The sequence below is a fragment of the Chelonia mydas genome, chromosome 1 (genome assembly GCF_015237465.2).
Source record: "Chelonia mydas isolate rCheMyd1 chromosome 1, rCheMyd1.pri.v2, whole genome shotgun sequence".
Taxonomy (NCBI): Eukaryota; Metazoa; Chordata; order Testudines; family Cheloniidae; genus Chelonia; species Chelonia mydas.
This window is the reverse complement of record NC_057849.1, coordinates 149,951,239-149,975,104: the sequence shown is the minus strand read 5'-3', so window position 1 is coordinate 149,975,104 and position 23,866 is coordinate 149,951,239.

Genomic DNA, 23,866 nt, shown 5'->3' with positions numbered 1-23,866 from the left:
GTGTTTTTATTTTTCACAGTTTTTGTGACACTATCTTTTAAGGGGTCAAAATAACAAATGAGGGTATCTTCTCATGGCTTCGCAGTTCTTAGCAGTACAAAAAGATAATGATACTTTGTATTTCTCTCATAGTGCTTTACAGACATACATACAAAATGAATCTGACAGACTGGTGAATTAGGTACTATCCGTATTTAAGTAATGTAAAAACTAAGGTCTCCACAGAGTTTTGTACTCGTATACTTATTTTGATTGAGGGTGTGATTTTTACCATCACAGTTAAAGTGGTACAAACCCTGCTAGCGTGGATGCAGTTATAACATAATAATGGTATTTTATATTGGTATAGATATACTGGCATTAGCACCTTTATAGCAATAGAATTACTATCTGTGCAGTTAAAGTGGGACAATTATGTGTGCAGAAACACTCTAGTGGGTGAAATCTTGGTTCCACTGAAGTCAGTGGCAAAACTCCCATTGAGTTAAATAGGCCCAGATTTCACTCAGAGAGATCTAGGCTCCGTGTGCAATATACAGATCTGGGGCCCCAGTGATAACATAGGTGTTTCCTGAGTCACTAACAACATGGCAAAAGTGGTAGAGTAGTCACTGCCTAACTGTGTCCCTGGAACTAGATTAAAACCCTAATGTAGGGACTCTCAAGCTTTTGTATGAGGTAGCTATCTTTTGATAGGGAAATTGTTTCATGGACAGCTGTGCTTTCATTCCTGATCACATGAACCACCTCTCCTCCCTTTTGTAATCTCATAATATTTCTATGGCTTCTACAGCAATTTTTTAAATGGGGAAGTAAGTATAGAATGTATATTAGTGTCTTTTAATGCAGTTTAGCTGCTAGAAAAAATGAAGAGGAGCCAGCATCTTGTTACTATTTAGCTCTCCAGGGCAGCCAATCAAATACTGTGGAGCCCACAGACTGAGAACCCTTGCTCTGCATTGTGCAGGGTTTTAACCTGGTTCCTGGCACACGTATAGCGTCTACTCTGTATCTTGTATTCATGTAATAACTGGATCATGGGACAGCCACATCAGACCCACCCACCCCCTGACTCAGAGATAATTATAACGCACATGGGGACTAACTGACCGGGCTGAGGTCACAAAGAAAGTCTGAGCAAAGCTGAAAGTGGGACCCAGATTTCCTGACTCCCTCTTCTAGCGTTAATCACAGAACCAATCCATTCATTCCCCATTCATTGCCTGCACCATTAAAACCCACCAACCAGCCCTGTGCAACACAAAGCTGTCTGGCTAGATTTGCAGCAGAATATGAATCCATAGGCCTAGGAACAGATTTTCCCAGCAGTATGCTAAGTAGCACCCTACTCCTCAGTCAATCCCATATATTTCAGTGGAACTGTTCACATGAGTAAATGCTGATCCACGTGAGTAAAGATTGCACAATCCAGCCTTCACATTTATTGGAAGCGCTCACTGACAAGGATGGGTTTCGGTAAATAATGGAGCGGACAGGTCACTGATACAGAATGAGCTGGATCACTTGGTAAGCTGAGCACAAACCAGCAATGATGTCATAGATGTCATAGAACCATAGGGTTAGAAGGGAGTGCAAGGGTCATCCAGCCAAGATGCAGGATTTGTTGTGTCTAAGCCATCCAAGACAGATGGCAGTCCCTATCCAGTCTCCCTTTGAAAACCTCCAGTGAAGGAGCTTCCACAACCTCTCTAGACAGTCTGTTCCATTGTCCTACTGTTCTTACAGTTGGGAAGTTTTTCCTGTGATTCAATCTAAATCTGCTATGCTGTAGTTTGAACCCACTGCCTCTTGTCCTGCCCTCTGCAGCAAGAGAGGGCAACTTTTCTCCATCTTTTTTATGGCAACCTTTCAAGTATTTGAAGACCGCTACATAGGCGCTGACTCCATGGGTGATCCGGGGCTGGAGCACCCATTGGGAAAAAATGATGAGTGCTGAGCACCCACCGGCATCCCCCCATCAGTTCCCTTATTGCCCCACAGTGTTTGCTGCCTGCCAGCAGCCCCACTGATCAGTGCCTCCCTCTCCCCTGCTTCCCGCCCACTGCATTCAGCTGTTTTGCGGCATACAGGAGGCTTTGGGAGGGAGGGGCAGGAGTGAGGGCCCAGTGCGCTGTGGGGAGGGCGCAGAACAGGACAGGAAGAGGCGGGGTAGGGCCTTGGAGAAAGGGGTGGAGTGAGGGCGGAGCCTGGGGTCAAGCCCCCCCGGCACATTGGAAAGTCGGCACCTATGGACTGCTAAGTCCCTCCTTGATCTCCTCTTTTCCAGACTAAACATACCCAGCTGGGGGGGAGGGATAGCTCAGTGGTCTGAGCATTGGCCTGCTAAACCCAGGGTTGTGAGTTCAATCCTTGAGGGGGCCATTTAGGGATCTGGGGCAAAAATTGGGGATTGGTCCTGCTTTGAGCAGGGGGTTGGACTAGATGACCTCCTGAGGTCCCTTCCAACCCTGATATTCTATGAGTTCCTTCAGCCTTTGTTCATATGGCTTGTATTCCATCCCTTTGATCATCTTTGTCACTCACCTCTGGATCCTTTCCAGTTTCTCTACATCCTTTCTGTACATTGGTGGCCAAATTTGGACACAGTACTCCATCTGATTGTTTCAATACAATCAAATGTAAAGTCATATATCTAGGAACAAAGAGTGCAAGACATACATACAGGATGGGGGACTCTATCCTGAGAAGCAGTGACTATGAAAAAGACTTGGGGGTCATATTAGATAATCAGCTGAATATGAACTCCCAATACAATGCTGTGGCCAAAAGGAGTAATGCAATTCTTGAATGTATAAAGGGGACTATCTAGTAGGAATAGACCAGTTATATTATATCAGTATTTGGTAATTGGATGACTGCTGCTGGAATAGTGTGTCCAATCTGGTACCCACAATTCAAGAAGGGTGTTGATAAATTGGAGAGGGTTCAAAGAAGAGCCACAAGAATGATTAAAGGACACTACGGCCTGGGTTATGCAGGTCAGACTAGGTCAGTGGTAGGCAACTTGTGGCCCGTGAGCAGCCCATCAGGGTAATCTGCTGGTGGACCGCAAGACAGCTTGTTTATATTGACCACAGGCACGGCTGCCCACAGATCCCAGTGGCCATGGTTCACCGTTCCTGGCCAATGGGAGCTGCAGGAAGCGGCGGCCGGCTCATGGGTAGGGCGAATTAGGGCAACCGTTCCGGGCCCTGTACTTTGGGGGGCCCTGCAGGCCGGTGTGATTGGTCAGCACAGTCGGTCCCAGCAGCAGCAGGTGGCCCAGCACCAGGCCGGATCCGTCCCCCCAGCCCAGCCGCCAATGCAGAGCAGGACCCCACTGGTGCTGGAACATTTTTAGTAGTGTGGGTGCTGAAAGCCAGCACCTTATCCCTGTCCACCTCCCTCCCCGCCACTGAGGCTGGGAGCAGGGCTGTGTCTCCAGAAGGTGGGGACCCAGACAGGGGTTAAGGGGCCGAGGCCACAGCTGGGGGAGGGCTTGGGACCAGGAGTGGAGCCCCGGGAAGGGGCTGGCAACCAGAACCCTACGTGCGGGGTCAAGAGCTGAGCCCTGGCTGTGGGGCCGGGGCCCCGGGAGTGGAGCCCTGGCAACGGGGGGCCAGGCACGGGGCCAGCGGCTGGGGAGCGGGGCCAGTGGCTGGGGCCCCAGGAGCAGAGCCCCGAGCGAGGGGCTGGGAAGGCCCCAGAAGTGGAGGACTGGGAGCGGGGCCTGGGGCCAGGCACATGGCCCAGGGTACAGAGCCAGCAGCCGGGACCCAAGCCCCAGGTGAGGTGAGGGGTTGGGGAGCAGAGTGAGGGTGCAGGGCTGGGCACAGGGCATAGGCACAGGAAGCACCCCCAGCTTTTATGCGTGGAGCCAGCAGCTGGGGAGCAGGGTGTGGTGCCACTGGCTCCGCATAAAACCTGGGGGTGCTGCAGCACCCCTGAATCCCTACTTCCCGTGCCTATGAGGGGGCCCCAAGCCAGCGGGGGCTGATCTGTCCCAGGCCCTGCCCCCCCTACGGACAGCCCTGGGTGGGAGTGAGCCATGCGAGCGGGGCTTGAGGTAGCATGCTAAAAGTAGCAGTGTGGCCATTGCTGCAGTGGAGGAGGCTCAGGCGCCACTCGAGCTTGGACCCACACAAGCCCCTGGGTCTGAGCGCGGGCAGCTAGCCTGAGCCTCTGCTGGTGCAGCAACATCCACACACTGCTATTTTTAGTGTGCTAGCTCAAGCCCCACTAACTTAAGTCTCTGCCCAGGCTGAGAGGCTGGCTCCTAGCTGCAGTGTAAACATAGCCAGACAGACCCTGGGCTAGATCCTCACCTGAGCTAGAGTTCTATTCAATGCAGCGAGGGTGCCCAGGTGCCCAGTTTTTGACCAGAAAGTCAGATTGAAAAGGAGACCTGACAGTGTCTGGTCAGATCTGCTGACCAGACACCCAAAGTCCAGTTACTGAGGACAGGAGAGACAGGGATGTGCTGGGGTCATCACCTGCTTCAGTCCCAATTTAGCCAGGGCCGCCTCCTACCTGCATTGGGTGGCTGCAGCTCCCAGCCCTGGCTCTTTAGGCAAGTCCCTCCTGACCTAGGGAAGAGGTGGGGGAGAAAGGGGAAGAGCAGCGAGTGATGGAAGGAGGGGGAAAGAGGAGAGAACAGGGGCTGGGCCTCAGGGGAAAGGGGCAGGGCAGGAGGGGAGCCTTGGGGAAAAAGGCAGGGCAGAGGCAGGGAAGGAGAGGTTCTGGCACTCCTGCTGGAGTGTCCAGTTTTTAAATATTACAAAGTTGGCAACCGTAAATTACAGCTGAAGAGAGAGCAAGGGATTACAGGGGGCCAGTTCATCCCTGACATAATGTAGAACAACCTTATCAAGTGAAGCAAAGGGCATAGCATGTGGTAGAATATGGACCTCTATGCGGTGACATTAGGCTGCGCCTAGTTTGGGGAACAAGAAAACCAGAGAGAGCTGAAAGGCCCCAACAGTGTCTAGTAGCGTGAATAAAGAACCACCTTTGCATTCACTACAAGAGTCCTGTTTCTCTCTACCACAAAAGACACTCCCACTATCCTGTTGTACTACTTTAGCTCTAGCCCCAGTCAGTTGTCTTAGTTCTTCATTGTCATGATCATTAAAATAGATGAAATTAAAAGAAAAAATAAAGTTCTTTGGGTTTTTGCTTAGACACTTTTTTCTACAGTTATTGCAGTAAATTGAGATGTCAACCTTAAGACTAGAATATGAATTAAATTATACTTATTATTTGTATGGCGGTAGCATCCAGATGCCAGGGCTTTCCACACACACACACAATCACTCTTCCAGCCCTTTAATCCTAATATAAGTTTGGGTATTGTGACAAAGCTCTGTCCTTGCCCCTGTGGGTCCCACGTTTCCTGGTGGATTTTGCTAGCCTCAGAGGCTCACTGTGACCCTCCACGTAACCCTTCTTTCTCTAGAGACAAGGGTCACAGTCTACTGAGCTATTTTCATCATAAGCCAGCAAGGGAGGTGAGGAGAAGTTATCCTTCCTTGCACAGTCTCTGTTGTCTCCCAGTCTCAGTGATTAATCAGGGGGCAAAGGTGGTGGTGGGGAGCCTGGGCCCACCCTCTACTCCGGGCTCCAGCCCAGGACCCTAATAGTATCAGCTATGGTAGCTGACCTTTTAGAAACATGACATGTACAATTCCCTGGGCTACTTCCCCCACAGCAGCTCTCACTTCCTCAAGCTCCACTTCACCCTTACCTCACGGCCTCCTTCCTTGTGCCTGATATGGTGTGTACTACTCAGCCTCTCCAACAGCACAACTTCCTTCCACAGCTCCTGACATGCATACCCACCTGACTGACTGGGAGGCTTTTAACTAGTTTCAGCCAGCCCTTGATTGGCTTCAGGTGTCCCAATCAACCTAGCATTCTCCTTGCCTTCTGGAAAGTTCTTAATTGGCCCCAGGTGTCTTAATTGACCTGGAGCAGCTTCCATTTCACTTAACCTGGTACCAGCGATTTGTTTAGCCTGGAGCTAATATATCTATCTCCCGCTACTTTTCTATAGCCATCTGGCCTTGCCCCGTCACAGTATGGATTGTCTCCCCTGATCTACACATGAAGGAGACCCTCATGACATGGATCATGTCCCTTCCGTGTGGAAGGAGAGGATCAGTGGCCTCTGCTGAAATTATTTTGCCACACTTAAAAAAAATGACTGAATAGATTTTCTAGGCAAGCCCCGCTTCCACACTTCTCTCAAAATTTCACTTTGGAGGTACTATGAATGAGACCCCATATTTAAGGGCCTCATTCCAGCAACTACTGAGTGAAAGTGATGGGGTGAGAGGAAGCAGAGGGGGCAAAATGCTGTTTTTGCAGTCATCTGTCTACTTGCTTGCACCTGCTAGTGTTTGCCACCACAATTAGTTGCACCGCCAGTAGAAGGCTAGTTGAGGATTCTTTTAAAATGTAACCTTGTGAGTTTCATCTCCAAAGGAATGTTTGGCTCTTATGTGTGTGTAAAATGGACAAAATCCATGCAGCCATTTTGAATGAGGCAAGGATTTAACAAAATAAATACTACTATAGTGCTTTTAAAAAAACCGTTTTGGTTTTTGTGTTCACCCCATTAACGCTGAGATAGTTGATTTTTGAAATGTCAGACTCAGCGTGTAGTCTGTTTGCAGTGCAGCATACACAATAGGCTCTGTTTAAGCAGACAAATTGTTAGACCATAATGAGTTGCTGCATCTGGGACAGAAAGTGGTGTTTTGGGCATGCACAGCTCTGATGGATCCTCAGTGATGAGAGGACCTCATCCTGTGAAATGTCTCCCAAAAGATGTTCAGGCCTTGTCTGCACTATACAGTTTTGTCGGCAAAGGTCAGATTTCGTCTACAAAATAATGGAGGTGTTCACACCGCAATGCTCCTTCTGCCAACAAAACTCTCCTGCTTTGCCGACAAAAAAACCCACCTCGAGGAGAGGCATAGAGCTTTTTGCAGCAAAGTTATATCAACAAAGTATCAGTGTAGACACCACACTTGGTTATGTCGCTGCAAATGGCCTCCAGGAGGTGTCTCACAATGCCGATCCTGACCGCTCTAGTCAGCAGTTTGAACTCCGCTGCTCTGCACCCAGGTACACAGGCATCATCTGTCCCTTCCCCTTTAAAGGCCCGGGAATTTTTGAAATTCCACTTCCTGTTTGCTTGGCATGGGGAGCTCACATCACATCTTCCCAGCTGGCCATGGCAGCCCCACATGCAGGAAAGGCTCTCCCGCTTGGAGCTCACCTGAGTGACCTCAGGCTCCAACTGGCTTCAGTCAGAGAGTCGAGGGTGCTCAGCACCACAGAGGATTATGCCCTTGTCTAGCTGGGGATGAGTGCTCTATGAATAAAATTACAGGGCTAAATTGTGATTCAAACTATATGTCTGTGCAGGGGAATGAGGAGGAGGAATAACCGTCCCCCCTCCCCCTTTATTCCACTGTGTGTAACTTTACTTCTCCCTGAACCTTGAGTCTGGGCAGGGAGGGGTAAGCCGTGCTACTCACTTGCTTCCTCCTTCCCCAGAGCAGGTAGGGGCGTGGTGTGGTTAGAGCCTTGGCTCCATCTCCTTCCCTCCCTGGCCAGGGAAGCTGAGCCAGCCTGGCAAGGTCAGTGCTGGTGTTGGGCTGCAGTAAATGGCTACCCCTCAGACTGAGGAGGAAGCTGAGGAGAATGTGTGACTTGGAGGGTGTCTACATCACAGGATATGTGGACACGGCAATAAAACACCCGCAGCTGGATCCTCCCCACTTCTGGAGTCCCAGAGCTTGGGCTCCAGCCTAGGCCCCAGTATCTATACTGCAATTTTATAGTCCTGCAGCCTGAGCCCTGTGAGCCTGAGTCAGCTGACACAGGCCAGCCGAGGGTGTTTTATTGCACTGTAGACATAACAATAGTGTTTCCTGGGGTTATTCTTAGGGAAGTGCTGTTTATAAGTCCCCCCATCCCCTTTTACTCAGGCTGTGCCTAACTTTGGAACCTAGCATGTAGTGCACCAACTGCTGGGTTTTAAAGCTATATATAATATTGTATTATTACTATTATTATGTCTGTGCTGTAAAAATCATTAGCTGACTGTAAAGAAGAGCTGTGCGTAAGCGTTCCTCTCCCCGTGGAGACACCCCACCTGCTAACACAGACAAAAGCCAGGTGCATATTTCCTTTCTGGGATTTGAGCTACTGTGGCCTCAGACACAGCGCCTGCCCAACACTACACTCGGCAAAACAGCTACAGAAGAAGGCAGCTTCCTTCTTGGCTGAGTTCTCAGTGGCATCTGCTTCTAAAGGCAAAGGGATGGCCTGAGACATGGAGAAAGGGGTCCATTTCCTCCTCAGTTGTGGCCTCTTCTCATTCCTGGTCTTTTTCTTACTCATTCCTCCTCCTTTGCCTTCTGTTATCATCTTTCACCCTTCTTGGTCTCCTATTCCCCCTATTTCTTTCATGTCCCTTTCTTTGGTTGCCTCTTCTCAGCCGAACCCCTTTTTAATATTTATTATTTGTGAGGTGGTAGTGCCCAGAGGCCCCACTCAGGAACTGGACACCCATTGTGCCAGGTGCGGCACACACACACTTAACTTTTCTCCATTCTGTCCTTTCCCTTTACCATTATTTCCCTTCCCTGGCCCTTGCTTCCCCACCACTCCCTCTGGCCCTCTTCCCCCTCTCCCCTTCTTTGTTTGGCTCTCATCTTTATACATTTCCATGGGATTTTACATCCTCTGTTGGAAGGATGTTGTTGCTGCTGCTAGCCCTCGGTGGTCCCCAGCTCTGCAGCTGAATCAGTGCTTCTGAAGGCAGAGCTTCCCTTCAAGTGATTGACAAAAGGCGCTGATTCTGGTTGTACTGAATCAATAGCCTGTGTGGGACCCAGCAGCAACCGCATTAGGAGGATTTACAAAAAAGATAACGCACGGAGCTGAGCTTCAACTGCTAATCCAGCAGCACACAGTTTGGCACTGTATTGGGAATTTTGGCCCAGCTGACAGGTACGCTGCTCTCATCCAATTATCCCTACAGCACTTATTAGCCATAATAAGGGGCAACTGGAATTACAAACAATTTCTCAGTAAATGCTTAGCTCCAATTCTGAATGATCTCTCAGCAATAATCCAAACCTAATCCTCGGTGTACGGAGAGGCTGCTTTCAAGACAGCCCCACTTTGCGCAGGGACTCAGTAATGCCTGGATGTCCTGATTCGTAAAATAAAGGCAGAGAGAAAGAAAAAAGCCACATTGGTTCCTCAGTGTCTTGTCAGGGCTGAATAAAATGAGGGAAAAACGTGTCTGATCACGTGCACATAGTTTATCATGAGAAGATTAGCCACTTGGTAATTATTTCTTGGGGAGAATAATTTTACACTACACTGACCATATATGAAAGTTTCAGACAGGTTTGATGCAGCTAAAATTAAACAACAAAAAGGCGCCCTTATTATGAATCACCTCATGTTGTATTGCATCCAATTGTCCCCCCCCGAAGAAAAACGCAAACTGGAAGGTGATGGGGAGGTTTGAGACGCAGGGAAGTTAGAAAATTGCTGGCTAGTGTCTTCTGCAGCCTCTTATATACACTAATATTTAATGTAAGATGACTCCTTATAATCTATCAAGGTTACTTATATGACCCCCATTAATGTAGTTTCTGTGCATCTCACAGTATTCAATGTATTTGTCCTCACAACACCCATGTGAGTCAGGGAAGTGATGTTGTCCCCATTTCTGAGGCACAGAGAAACTAAGTGACCTAATCACAAAGTCCATGATAGAGCAGCAAACTGAACCTAGGTCTCCAGCATTCCAGGCTATCGCAATAGCACTGCACCACCCTTTTCCTCATATACAGCAGGCCATAGGAGCAAAGCATTATGAGCACTATCTATAGAGGTACTGTTAAAATATTAACACCTTGCACACTTCCCATCCAGTGTTCGTATGGTCTAACATGGGGGTGGGCAAACTATGGTCCATGTGTAAGGGGAGTGTTGCCCCCTTACTAACAGTCAGTGCGGGTGTTTCAGTTGCTAGCTCCCAGTACTAAAAAGGGGGAAGGGTCGATGGGGAATCAGGATCCTGAGACTGACAGCCCCCAGGGGCAATGGGGAGAGGCCAATGCTCCAGGTCAGCCTGAATGACAGGGTGGGCAGGCTAATCAGAGAGTCAGGAGGCCAGGGAGGTCCCGTCCTCTGTGTGAGCTGGATTTGCCTGGGTCAGACAGAGTGGGGCCGAGCTAAGGAGAAAGCAGGGGCCAAGCTGAGCTGGAGACCAGAGCTGGGCCAGATCCAGAGAGAGCAGCCCCTGTCCTGGGAGCAGAGCTGCAGCCCCACAGCCAGAGGCACAGCCCAGAGAGAGCAGACTTGCCCTGGGAGCAGAGCTGCAGCAACCAGAGCGAGAGGGGCCAGAAAAGCAGAAGCAGGTCAGTGCTGGGAGCAGAGTCACAGAAGCAGCCTGCAGAGCAGACCTGTCCTGGGAGCAGAGCTGCAGCAACCAGAGGCAGAGGGGCCAAAGAAGCAGCCCAGGGAGCTGGAGGCAGAGCAGCAGCAGCAGTGCAGAGACAGAGTGGTGGAGCTGGGGCTGGAGCAGTCCGGAGCTGGGTGCGGTGAGCAGCTGAGGAGACCGAGGGGGACCCTGGGCAGCGGGCCCAGCACAGGGAGATGCCTCAGCCAAGAGGCTCTGCAGGCCAGGCTTGGATCGTACCCCCGACAGGGCGGGGGTGACACTGGGAAGAAGGGTCCTACCACTTAGAACCTGAGAGCGTGTGGCCACTACCAGAGCGAGTGTCCAGCCCACAGCATCCCTACAGCACAGCCAGGGCCTGAGAAGGAGGCCTGGGACTTACAAGGAACAGACTGTGAACTGCCCAGACATTCCAGAGACACTGTTTGTGATGTTCCCTGCCACAGAGCGGGTTGATGTGTTTCGTTTAAACTTTCCCGTGTTTCCTTATTTTTTTTAAAATTAATTGTTGATTAAATAACTTGCATTTGCTTTAACTTGTATGTAACTTGTATGTCAGTGGGTCAGAGAAGTGCCCAGTGCAGAGAGAGTACCCCGGAGTGGGGACACCCTAGCCCCTGTCCTAGGTGACCACAGCAGGGTTGGGGGTCGAGCCCCCCAGGAATCCTGGACCCAGCCTTGTTGGGGTTACGAGGACTCTGCCAGACAGGAGAGTGGAAGGGGAGTCCTCAAGGGCAGGGAGGCCACTGGGTAAAGGAAGTGGGAGCGAGGACTCAGATCCTTTTGCTAGCCCACTTCACCGGGGTAGTGCTGAAGCCAGGAAAGTTCCCCACAATGGCAGGACTATTCCCCGCTTACACATGAGCTGGATCCGGCCCGTCAGCCGTTTTAATCTGGCCCTCGAGCTCCTGCTGGAGAGCGGAGTCTGGGGCTTGCTCCGCTCCAACACTCGGGTCGGGGGCTGCTCCGCGCGGCTCCCAGAAGCAGCGGCATGTCCCCCCTCTGGCCCCTATGCGTAGGGGCAGCCAGGGGGCTCCTCTCCACTCGCTGCCCCCGCCCGAAGCACCGCCCCTGCAGCCACGGTTCCCAACCAGTGGGAGGTGCACAGGCAGCGGGCAGCAGAGACGCTTGGCTGCGCCTCTGCATAACAGCCAGAGCGGGGATATGCAGCTGTTTCCGGGAGCCGCTTGAGGTAAGCGCTGCCCAGACTCTGCCCCCTGGGCCACCCCCTCTTCTGCAACTCCCTGCCCCAGCCCTGATCCCCCTCCTGCCCTCCAAACCCCTCGGTCCCATCCTGGAGCACCCTCCTGCACCCCAACCCCCTCATCCCCAGCCCCACCCCAGAGCCTGCACCCCCAGCCGGAGCTATCACTCCCCCCTCCCCACACACTCCACCCCCCTGCCACAGCCCGGAGCCCCCAGCCAGAGCTCTCACTCCTTCCTGCACCCCAACCCCAATTTCGTGAGCTTTCATGGTCCGCCATACAATTTCTATACCCAGATATGGCCCTCGGGCCAAAATGTTTGCCCACTCCTTGGCTAACACGAGCCAGTCAGGCCTCATGTCTCCCATACGAGGCAGATCAGTATCATGAGCCCCACGTTACAGATGGGTAAACTGCTGCTCACAGTGCCTGGTTCTGGTCTTGCTTCCATCAGTGTTTATAGCAGAGGAACTTCAGTGAAGTTCCTCCTGATTTACCCTGGAGTAAGAGGGATCACAGTCAGGTCCAGAGAAATTAAGGCCAATATTTTCAAAAGTGTCTGTTAATTTTGGGTGTCTCATGTTGCATAAGTGCTTAGGGCTGGAGTTTCAAAGGGGCTGAGCTCTTGCCGGGACTCCAAATGTCCTCAGTTGGAGTTGTGGGTACTCAGCACTTCTGCAAATCAGGGCCCAGGTGTCTCAGGAAGGGAACCAGAAAAAACAGTCACCTCAAATTAGTGGCCATTTTGAAATTTTTGGCTTCAATAGGTTGCCCAAGATCATACAGGCAGAATTTGTCAGAGCAAGAAAAGAAGCCAGATCTCCTGATTCCCAGTCTCTTGCCTTAATCATGAAATCACCCTCCTTCAGTAGACAGCTAAGACCAGGGGTGGCCAACCTGTGGCTCCGGAGCTGCATGCAGCTCTTCCGAAGTTAATATGCGGCTCCTTGGATAGGCACCAACTCTGGGACTGGAGCTACAGGCACCAGCTTTCCAATGTGCTGGGGGGGGGGGGTGATCACTGCTCAACCCTGGCTCTGCCCCAGGCCCTACCCCTACTTCACCCCTTTCCCCACGGCCCCCGCTCCTTCTTGCACTGTTCCCTGAGCCTGCCACGCCCTTGCTCCTCCCCCTCCCCCTGTGGCACAGGGAAGCAGCGGGAGGCGCTGATCAGCAGGGCTGCTGGCAGGCGGCGGGGAGCTGATGGAGGGCTGCTGATGTATTACTCTGGCTCTTTGGCAATGTATATAGGTAAATTCTGGCTCCTTTTCAGGTGCAGGTTGGCCACCCCTGGCTAAGACCAAAGTTTCAAAAATGTGCTTTCATTTGCGTGCGTCCACCTTTGTCCACACAGACACCTCACTGAGCACTTCTTATGCACTGAAACGCTGGCTGTGCAGGTAATGGAATTTACTTGTGCAAAACCTATTCAGACAAATGGTTATTGTTACCGTGCGGGGACATTCCATTGTCTGTATGCACAGCTGTTAGAATTTACCAGCTGCACAGAGACCGAGGTGCTGGAACTGTTTGTATAGTGGGGGTGCTGAGAGCCATTGAACCAAGCTGTAAATCCTGTATATAATGGAATCCACTTCAAGCCATGGGGTGCTGCAGCAACCCCTAGTTCCAGCCCCTATGCAGGTGCATGTATGTGAGAATGTGTCTGCACGTGCAACTTGTGCTTGCACAAATTGAGGTTGGATAGAGGCCTCTAAAAATTTGGTATTTGATCTAATAGACACTCAAGTTTCATACTTTATAAAGTTCCCATATCTAAAGTTTTATTAAAAGTAGATAATCAGGAATGATACGTGATCCTGCAACATTTTTTCATGTGAGTAATCCTGGAGTAAACCCAATGAGGTCTTACTTTGCTGAATAAGGAATCTTCGATGAATGAGGGTTGCATCAAACAACCCTTAAATATACTGTGTGGAAATAGATTTCCAGACCTGATTTAACAGGGAGTTAGACTGGGCTGTCCATGCTTGGACATTTTCTATAATTTCACAGATACATCCTGTTTAAGCGCATTGTGGCACTTTTCAAACAAAAATGCTGGGTTAGATTTTTCTCATCTATGCAGTGGAAAAATATTGGAGGTGATCATGCAGCAAGTTTTCCAAACTACCTGCTATTAGGATGAAAGAGAGACACTACTAGAAGAAATTTACTCTTCTCTGCTAGAAAATTCTGAAAAAGCAAATAGAATTTCTGTAGTTTGTCCATTCATTTGTTTCTTAAAAGAGGCAGAGGAATCTGGGAATCAAAAGGGTTTCCACCTCAAAATCACTTTGTCCACCGGTGGCTTGTAATTTAAGATTAAGTTATCAAATTTCATGCAGCCTTGCTTAAGATTCACTACCACACATGTTGCCACCATATGCTTTTTTTAAAAAAAAATCCAAACACCTATAAAACATGTGTAAGTTCATAAAAATGTCCAATGAGCTAGGAGATCACACAAGAAACTTAGTAAAGATGTCCTCACAACTATTAGATTTTTTCAGCCCAGCATTAGGGGCCTAGCAGATAAGTTCAGTGGCTATGCAGTGTCAACACCCAGGCTCATACTTCAAGCAAGCTGCATAAATCACTGAAGCAGAAATACCTCCTTCTCTCAAGCACCTGAAGCCAGTGCCAATTCATCCCTTCAGACCCACTCCTCCTTCTCCTCATTTGAATCTAGCCATTGCTTCAAGCAGGGTTTGAAATTTGACATTTTCTTCCTGCACCAAGAGGCCCATATTGAATGAGGTGCACTGCACCGCAAGATTCTAGCTCAATGGGAAAATGGAAATGAGTGAGGTTCGTTAGTCAGTGAATGGCCTATTACAAGCATCTGTGTTATATTAGAGGTTTCTCATTCACAGAAGGTGCAGTGCAATTACCTTTGCATTTTTATTTCACTAGATCCCTGAGTGATTGCCTCTGTCTCCACTCCATACTGCCACAGCTGCAGGCAGCAGGGGTGCCTAAGCTGGATCCCTCTCACTAAAAAAAAAAAGAGGGGGCAAGTGGCAGAGCATTCCTTGTGAGGATCCAGGATTTAGGAAATTGTTCCTCTGAAATAGCCTGAATTTGGTGACCTTGTAGGCATGGTACAAATATCATCTATTTGATCAGCTTTTTGGAGAGGGCTGAGAGTATTCTGCCTACAATGTAATATATTTCCTATTGAAATGATTAGGTTATTGCTGCTGGAATTTTACTGTAGTATTAATGTCGTGTTAGGGCACCGAAAGCCTTGGCTAGGCAGCTTTTTATTATTTTAGTAACTAGAGCACTGGGCTGGGGCTCAAGTGACCTGGGAGCTAGTCCTGGCTATGCCACTGGTCTGCTAGGTGACCTTGGGCAAGTCACTTCACCTCCCTTTGCCTCACTTTCCTCATCTGTAACATAGAGAGAGTGATACTGACCTCCCTTGTAAAGCACTTTGAGATGCACCAGTGAAAAGTGCTGAACAAGACCTGGCTATTATTAGTAAATAAAATAAACAAAACATATAACAGGAATACCCTTTAGTTGAGAGCAGAACATAGCTTCTGTTCATAGGAGGCAGCTGTTATGTAGCATGAATGAACCAGGTTTTCTATAAGGGCTTTCAACAATAATTTGGGAATTTCATCTTTATCTTGAAATTACCTTGCTCCTCAGGGGCTACAATTATGATTAATATTATTATTATTATTACAGTAGTGCTTAGAGGCCCCAACTGAGATTCATGGCCCTCTATGCTGAGCACTGTGGACATAATAACGGCCATACTGGGTCAGACTGATGGTCCAGCTAGCTCAGTATCCAGTTAGCTCAGTCAGAAGGCAGTGGCCAGTGCCTGAAGCTTCAGAGGGTATGAAAAGAACAGGGCAATTATTGAATGAGTCATTCTCTGTCATCAAGTCAGTCATAACGTCAGTACCGGGCAAATTAGTTGAAACAATAGTACAGAATAAAATTGTCAGACACATAGAACAACATAAATTGTTGTGCAAAAGTCCACATGGTTTCTGTAAGGGGAAATCATGTCTTACTAATCTATTAGAGTTCTTTGAAGGGGTCAACAAACGTGGACAAGGGGGATCCAGTGGACATAGTGTACTTATATTTCCAGAAAGCCTTTGACAAGGTCCCTCACCAAAGGCTCTTATGTAAATTAAGTTGTCATGGGATAAGAGGGAAGATCCTTTCATGGATTGAGAACTGGTTAAAAGACAGGGAACAAAAGGTAGGAATAAATGGTAAATTTTCAGAATGGAGAGGGGTAACTAGTGGTGTTCCCCAAGGGTCAGTCCTAGGACCAATCCTATTCAACTTATTCATAAATGATCTGGAGAAAGGGGTAAACAGTGTTGTGGCAGAGTTTGCAGATGATACTAAACTGCTCAAGATAGTTAAGACCAAAGCACACTGTGAAGAACTTCAAAAAGATCTCACAAAAGTAAGTGATTGGGCAACAAAATGGCAAATGAAATTTAATGTGGATAAATGTAAAGTAATGCCCATTGGAAAAGATAACCCCAACTATACATACAATATGATGGGGGCTAATTTAGCTACAACTAATCAGGAGAAAGATCTTGGAGTCATCATGGATAGTTCTTTGAAGACGTCCATGCAGTGTGCAGCGGGAGTCAAAAAAGCGAACAGGATGTTAGGAATCATTAAAAAAGGGAGAGAGAATAAGACGAAGAATATCTTATTGCCCTTATATAAATCCATGGTACGCCCACATCTTGAATACTGTGTACAGATGTGGTCCCCTCATCTCAAAAAAGATATACTGGCATTAGAAAAGGTTCAGAAAAGGGCAACTAAAAGATTAGGGGGTTGGAACGGGTCCCATATGAGGAGAGATTAAAGAGGCTAGGACTTTTCAGCTTGGAAAAGAGGAGACTAAGGGGGGATATGATAGAGGTACATAAAATCATGAGTAGTGTGGAGAAAGTGAATAGGAAAAGTTATTTACTTGTTCCCATAATATAAGAACTAGGGGCCACCAAATGAAATTAATGGGCAGCAGGTTTAAGACAAATAAAAGGAAGTTCTTCACTCAGCGCACAGTCAACCTGTGGAACTCCTTGCCTGAGGAGGTTGTGAAGGCTAGGACTATAACAGGGTTTAAAAGAGAACTGGATAAATTCATGGAGGTTAAGTCCATTTAATGGATATTAACCAGGATGGGTAAGGAATGGTGTCCCTAGCCTCTGTTTGTCAGAGGATGGAGATGGATGGCAGGAGAGAGATCACTTGATCATTACCTGTTAGGTTCACACCCTCTGGGGCATCTGGCATTGGCCACTGTCCGTAGACAGGACACTGGCTGGATGGACCTTTGGTCTGACCCAGTGTGGCCGTTCTTATGTTCAGTCCCAGCTTCTGGCAGTCAGAGGTTTAGGGAAACCCAGAGCATGGGGTTGTGTCCTCGACCATCTTGGCCAATAGCCATTTATGGCTCTGTCCTCTATGAACTTTCCAATTCTTTTTTGAACCGTGATATACTTTTGGCCTTCACAATATCCTGTGGCAATGAAGTCCACAGGTTGACTGCGTTGTGTGAAGAAATACTTCATTTTTATTGTTTTAAACCTGCTGCCTATTAATTTATTCGGGTGACCCCTGGTTCTTGTGTTATGTGAAGGGGTAAATAACACTTCCTTTTTCACTTTCTCCACACCATCAGTGGATTTATAGACCTCTCTCATATTCGTCCACAGCTGTCTCTTTTCTAAACTGAACATTCCCAGTCTTTTTAATCTCTCCTTGTAGGGAAGCTGTTCTATACCCCTCGTCATTCTTGTTGCCCTTCTCTGTACCTTTTTTCAAATTTAATCTATCTTTTTTGAGATGGGGGACCAAAACTGCACACAGTATTCAAAGTGCATACCATAGATTTATACAGGGGCATTATGACATTTTCTGATTTATTAGCATCCCTTTCCTAATGGTACCTAACATTCTGTTAGATTTTTTTTTGACACTGCACATTGAGTGGATGTTTTCAGAGAGCTATCCACAAATACTCCAAGATCTTTTTTGAGTGGTAACAGCTAATTTAGAGCCCATAATTTTGTATGTATAGTTGGGATTATTTTTCCCCAATGTGCATTACTTTGCATTTATCAACATTGAATTTCATCTGCTATTTTGTTGCCCAGTCTCCCAGGTTAGTGAGCTCCCTTTGTAACTCTTTACTGTAAGCTTTACATTTAATTATCTTGAGTAATTTTGTATCATCTGGAAATTTTGCCACCTCAGTGTTCACTCCTTTTTCCAGATCATTTATGAAAATGTTGAACAGTACAGCTCCCAGTACTGATCCTTGGGGAACCCTGCTATTTACCTCTCTCCATTGGGAAAACCAGCCATTTATTGTTACCCTATGTTTCCTATGTTTTATTCAATTACGGATCCATGAGAGGACCTTTTGTGTCACCCAAGGCGGCTTAGTTTGCTCAAGACCCTTTTGTGAGGACCTTGTCAAGGATTTCTGAAAGTCCCCTGGATCCACCCTTGCAGTGGCATATTATCGCCTAGGCCAACAAGGCCTAGGCCTAGGGCAGCAAATTTGCAGGGGCGGCAAATTTATAATAGCAGCCAGAGGTGCCAACTTCCCCCAGCACCGGTGGGTGCTCGCGCCCCCCGGCCCTGCCCCAACTCCACCCCTTCCCCGCCTCCATTCCCCACCCCCATTCCAACCCCTTCCCCAAAGTCCCCGCCCCAACTCCACCCCCTCCCTACCCCTATTGGTCCCTTCCCCAAATCCCCACCCCAGCCTGCCTCCTCCCCTGAGCATGTGGCGTTCCCCCTTCTTCCCCTCTCCCTCCCAGCCACGTGAAGCTGTTTCACACACAAGCTCTGGCAGGGAGCGGGAAGAAGCAGGACCTGGTGGCGCGCTCAAGGGAGGAGGCAGAATAGGAGTGGAGGTGAGGTAGGGCGGGGTGGGGCGGGGAGCTGCCAGTGGGAGCTCTGCACTCACCAATTTTTCTCCTTGGGTGCTCCAGCCCCGGAGCATCCTTGGAGTCGACGTCTATGGATGCCGCAATTCTACCAATCATAGAGCATATTGAAACCACCAATGATGGCGCGAATTTGTAAAAAAACTAAAAACAAGTTCATATGGGGGCGGCAATTATTTCAGGGCCTAGGGGCATCAAAATCATTAATCCGCCACTGCACCCTCGACCACATGCTTGTTAACACCCTCAAATAATTCTAATAAATTGGTGAGGCTAGATTTCCCTTTATAAAACCTGTGTTGATTCTTCCCCAACATATTGTATTTATCTATGTGTCTGATAATTCTGTTGTTTAGTACAGTTTCAAACAATTTGCCTGGTACTGCCTGTAATTGCCAGGGCCGCCTCTGGAGCATTTTTTTAAAAAAAATCAGCATTACATTAACTACGATCCAGTCATCTGGTACAGAGGCTGATGTAAGTGATAGGTTACATATCACAGTTAGTAGTTCTGCAGTTTTGTATTTGAGTTCATTACAGATCTAGTGGGTGAATCCCATCTGGTCCTAGTGACTTATTACTGTTTAATTTATTAATTTGTTCCACAACCTCCTCTACTGATGCCTCAATCTGGGACAATTCTCAGATTTGTCACCTTAAAAGAACGTGCCTGGATGTGGGGATTTCCCCCAGATCATCTACAGTGAGGACCAATGCAAATAATTCATAGAGCTTCTCCTCAAACACCTTGTCTTTCTTGAGTGTCCCTTGACCACCTCAATTATCCAGTGGCCCCACTCGGCTGTTTGGTGGGCTTGCTGCTTCTGATGCACTTAAAAAAACCGTGATGTTAGTTTTTATATCTTGAGCTAGTTGCTCTTCAAGGTCTTTCCTGATGTGCCTTATTATATTTTAACACTTGACTTGTCAGAATTTATGCTCCTTTCTATTTTCCTCAGTAGGATTTGACTTCCAATTTTTAATGGACGCCTTTTTGCCTCTCACTGCCTCTTTTACTCTGCTGTTTAGCCATGGTGGCATTTTTTTGGTCTTCTTTCTATTTTCTTTGATTTGGGGTATACATTTAGTTTGAGCCTCTAGTATGGTGTTTTTAAATAGTTTCCATGCAGTTTGCAGGCATTTCACCCTAGTGACTGTTTCTTTTATTTTTCATTTAGCTCGCTTCCTCATTTTTTAGTACCTCCCATTTTTTAAATGAAATGCTACCATGGTGGATTTCTTTGGCATTTTCCCCCTACAAGGATGTTAAATTATCATAGTGACTCAGTTATGTTCACTTCTTGGACCAGATCCTGTGCTTCACTTAGGACTAAATCAAGAATTACCTCTCCTCTTGTGGTTCTAGACAAGCTGCTCCAAGAAGCCATTGTTTATGGTATCTAGAAATTTTATCTTTGCATCCCCTCTTGAGGTGACATATACCCAGTCAGTATGAAGATAGTTGAAATTCCCCCATTATTATTGCATTTTCTACTTTTGAGGCCTCTCTAATCTCCCTGAGCATTTCACAATCACCGTCACCATCCTGGTTAGTTGGTACATAGTATTTTCCCACGGCTATACTCTCATTTATGTCCATAGAGATTCTATGGTACAGTGTGGTACAGTACAGACATATAAGAGAAAGTCACTGCCCTGAGGAGTGTGCCAGCTAAATAGAAAAGCCAAAGTATATGGGGTGGGGGTAGGGGTGGGGGGGCATGGCAGAGAGAAGGCAAGCATGTCCATTTTACAGTTGGAGAGCTGAGGCAGAGAGGGAGGAAATAACTTATGCTAGGTATCACAGGAAGAGCACAGCAGAGCTAGAAATAGAACTCAGATGTCGAGCTGCAGTCCAGTGACTTAATCACAGAGCGACCCTTCTGCTCTACACTTTAAATAACTCAACAGCCCCATTCCCTGCAGTCAATGGGCAATGGAGACGGGCTTCCTCACACTGAATGGCTTAGAGCAGACACTGACTGTCTGCCCGGTAGGGGCCTTTGGCACACTTAAAAGTCTAGTGGCATAAAAGACAAACCCGACAGCTTCTTAAAACCAGAAAGAAAGAAAGAAAATAACCAGCCAGAGATTAATTCAACTTTCCCTCACCCACAAAGATCAGTCCTTATTGCGGTCTTCTCTTCCCAAAAGACTGAAGACCATTAGATGGGCCTAAAGAGCAGAAAGCTTGGACGCCAACTCTTTAATTTATATGCATCCTATGGGTTGTTTCTCCACAGTCCCTATCCCTTCTCAGCCCGAGTCCTGACAGATGTCCAAGAGCACCTAGATACTGAGATTATAAACTCTTTGTGGTAGGGGCTGTTTTTTTCTTCTGTGTTTGTACGGCACGTATTGCAGAACGGGGTCCTGGTCCATGACTCGGACTCCTAGGCACTATCATAATACAAATAATAATACTAAAGTGTGAGACACTTTTTAAATCAGTCTCATTTGTTCTGTAACATCGTTCATGGCCGAGACTTGAGAAGCCAGTCTTAGTGGGCACTTGAAACCAGACAAGCTCATTTCGTCCAATTTTAAGGCAATTACTCCAAGAACTACTGATGCTTGAACTTTGGAAATTCCCATGATGAAAGATTATATCATGATATCTAGTTCTGATCTAATGTGATTTACTGTTAAGTCAAAAATCAAGCCTGAAGATAACTCCCTCCAAGTGAGTTCTATGATAGTTTCTTTCTACCAACCATAAAACTGTCACTTGCTAGGAAGTATCAGCCTTCTTATATGCTCTGCAATCACCCCTACCGGATGGACACTTATTGCGTTGAATAAATAACAGTCTCTGTCTGCCTCTTGCACAGAGCAAACTACTCAAATTGAGGCCTATTTGTACAGATACTGACATTTGGATTCTCTAGTTGTCTTCTGATCTTGGAATTTACTAATGCCTTGCAGGTAGATGCCCTGAGATATCATATTAGACTAATAGTTTTGTTGCCTGTCTTATTAGAAACTGAAATAAGCCTAAAAACATAAATAAAATATCAGCTTTTGCTTTGATCCAACAGAAAAACTCTTTGTGTCTATTCTGTGGTTTATAATGGATCTTGAAGCACATTGATGGTTCTGTGGCATTTTCCGCAGTTACAGAATCACAGAAAACGTAGCACTTTGTGCTTTCCATATACATCACCACCTCAAGGAAATTACACATTAATCTCCTAAAAGCCGGTCACTATAGGTGACTCCAGAGGCATGTGGGAGAAGGTGAAGGCATTCAGACCTGGATTTGGTTTAGTTTAGGGTTTGAGGCTGAATCAATGATAGAGTCTGGATTCATATTTCACTGTGCCAAAAATCTCACAAGCCATTCTCAAGAGAACTCTGCTCCTATTGATGGGATTATCAGGAACCACAGACTCAAAGAACCATAGGGTTAGAAGGGACTGCAAGGGTCATCTAGTCTAACCTCCTGCCAAATTGCAGGATTTGTTGGGTCTAACCAATCAACTTGAACAGTAGAAATGTCATTTGATCAGCTGTTCTCATGAGATTTCCATCTATTTAGCACTATCCAAACCAGAACGAACCTGTAACCATAGCTTCAGGGATGTGTTTGGATCTTGGGATTCAGAACCAGCCTCCCCACTGCTGCAATTCAAAGGGGTTGAGATCTGAGCTTCTGGGCTCGGGCTGCACTATATGTATAGTGGTATATGTATAGAGATTTTTAAGGTCAGGCTTGACAAAGCCCTGGCTGGGATGATTTAGGTGGGGATTGGTCCTACTTTGAGCAGGGGGTTGGACAAGATGACCTCCTGAGGTCCCTTCCAACCCTGATATTCTATGATTCGATGTTTTCCATATGTATACATACACTGGATTTATACCGGAGCAAATGAAAGCAGATTGTAGCCCTGTGTCTTTCAGCTGTCTGGACCATCCTCTGCTCTCATGTACATCAATTTAAATATCCTGAAGTCAGTGGTGTTACTGTGGATTTACACCTGCGTAACAGAGAGAAGGCATTCCTGGTAAAGTTTGCAGATGACACAAAAAATTGGTGCAGTGGTAAATAATGATAAGGACAAATTTGTTCTGTAGAAGAATCCAGATCTTTCGGTAAATGGGTCTTGCTTGAACAACATGTGACAAAGAGTGGCTAGCCCCTCCCGCTGCCGCAGCAACGCTCCATATTTTGCGTGCTAGTTTTTTCAGAGGTAGCATGGGTGTGTGTCCTTGAACTGGGATTTACACCTCCAGCTCCAAGTGGAGACATATCTGGTGGCTACAGCTATACTTGGAGCTGGGGGTGTGATTCCCAGCTCATGTAGACATATGTGCACAAGCTCTCAGCTAGCTAGCCTGCTAAAAATAGTAGTGTAGACACAGTAGCATAGGCACCAGCATCACGGGCTAACCTTCCCAAGTATGTACCCACGGGCTCCAGGCAAGTTTGCACTTGCTGCTGCCTGTGCTGCTGTGGCCACACTACTATTTTTAGCATACTCACTCAGTGAGAGCTAGCAGGGGTATGTCGATGTGAGCTGGGACTCACACCGTAGCTCTCAGTGTCAATGTCGCCTAACAGAGCAAGCGTGACTCTTAGAAGTAGGGGAGTACTCAGTAGAAGTAGGAAGGTGTTACTACCACTGTATATGGCATTAGTGAGATCATTAGTAACTTCTGAATTCAGGAGAGTTATACAGGTGTAAATGAGAGCAGAGTAGGGCCCCATGTCCACACTTTAAAAGAGGCTGAAAAATTGGAATGAGTTCAGAAAAGAGCTAAAGAATGATTGGTGTTCTGAAAATCTGCCTTACATCGAGAGACTAAAGTAGCGTAATCTATTTATCTTAACAAAGAGAAACTTATGATATGACTGGATTAGCGTCTATAAGATGCAAGCCAGTGTCTCATTGAGCTCTCCCCTGCTGTCTCTTGATGAAGTGGGGGAAGAAACTTCAGGAGCAGACTGTATTTGCATAGACACACCTACTTTAGCTAGGTTTCAGAGTGGCAGCCGTGTTGGTTTGTATCAGCAGAAAGAACGAGGAGTACTTGTGGCACCTTAGAGACTAACCAATTTATTTGAGCATAAGCTTTCGTGGGCTAAAGCCCACTGCATGCATCTGATGAAGTGAGCTTTAGCCCACAAAAGCTTATGCTCAAATAAATTGGTTAGTCTCTAAGGTGCCACAAGCACTCCTCATTCTTTCTACTTTAGCTAGGTGATCAGC